Genomic DNA, 1237 nt, shown 5'->3' with positions numbered 1-1237 from the left:
TATATATATACATATGTATATATATATATATATATATATATGTATGTGTTTGTCCCCCCACCTTTGCTCGACAATCGATGCTGGTGTGTTTACGGCCCCATAACCTAGCAGTTCGGCAAAAAGAGACTGATAGCATAATTACTAGGCTTACAAAGAATAAGTCTTGGGGTCGATTTTCTCGACTAAAGGCGATGCTCCAGCATGGCTGCAGTGAAATGACTGAAACAAGTTAAAGAGTAAAAGAGTAAGAGTAAAGAGTATATTAATATTTACGAGGTTTGTTCAAAAAATATCCAATTTTATTTTTCCCCCACTAAAACTAATGCAGCTTGGATAAAATCCTTTGGATGAAAAGTGATGTCACTCTTCCTGCACATACTTGGAAATTTTCGCCCTGGTAGTCTGCATCAGTTACTGGCTGTTATGCCTGGAGTACAGACATGTAGTGTACACTTGTAGGATTTTTGTTTTCAATGAATGCATTAAGCAAAAGATATTGCATCAAGTTTTGGCAAAAGCTTGGTGATACTCAAGCTCAAACCACCCAGAAGATTCAGCAGGCCTTTGGCAATGATGCCATGGGCAAAACTCAGATCAAGAATTGGGACAACCACTTCAAACTTGGCTGCACCTCAGTGGAGAGCAAGGCACACTCAGGCAGGCCATCCACAAGTCGAAATGAGGGGCTGATTGAGAAGGTTTGATGAATAGTCATAGAAGACTGTTGTGTAACAATCTTGGAAATTACTTGCTAAGTGGAATAAGCAGAGGATTCAGTGAATTTCATTTTAATGAAGTATTTGTGCATTTGGTGAGTGTTGGTAAAATTTGTCCACAACTTATTGGTAGAGCAACAGAAGCAACTCCACAGGGAAATTGCTCAGAACATGCTGATCTACAAATCATGACCCAGACTTCATGAAGACTATCATCACCAGTGAAAAGACATGGGTTTATGGTTTCTGCTTGATGCTTTCGGTCATCTAGCATGAAAAAGAAAATGTGATGTGTGTGCACTACATGTCTGTACTCTTGGCATAACAGCTGGGAACTGACACAGCATACCAGCTCAAACATTTTCACACATGTGCAGGAAGGAAGGCATCACCATTCACCCAAAGGATTTTGCCCACATGGCATTAGTTTTGGTGGGAAAAAATAAAGTTGGATACTTTTTGAACACACCTTGTCTGTATATATATATATATATATATATATATATATATATGTATATATA

Source organism: Octopus bimaculoides, chromosome 4 (genome assembly GCF_001194135.2).
Source record: "Octopus bimaculoides isolate UCB-OBI-ISO-001 chromosome 4, ASM119413v2, whole genome shotgun sequence".
NCBI classification, from domain to species: domain Eukaryota; kingdom Metazoa; phylum Mollusca; class Cephalopoda; order Octopoda; family Octopodidae; genus Octopus; species Octopus bimaculoides.
Note: the sequence above shows the minus strand (reverse complement) of the source record.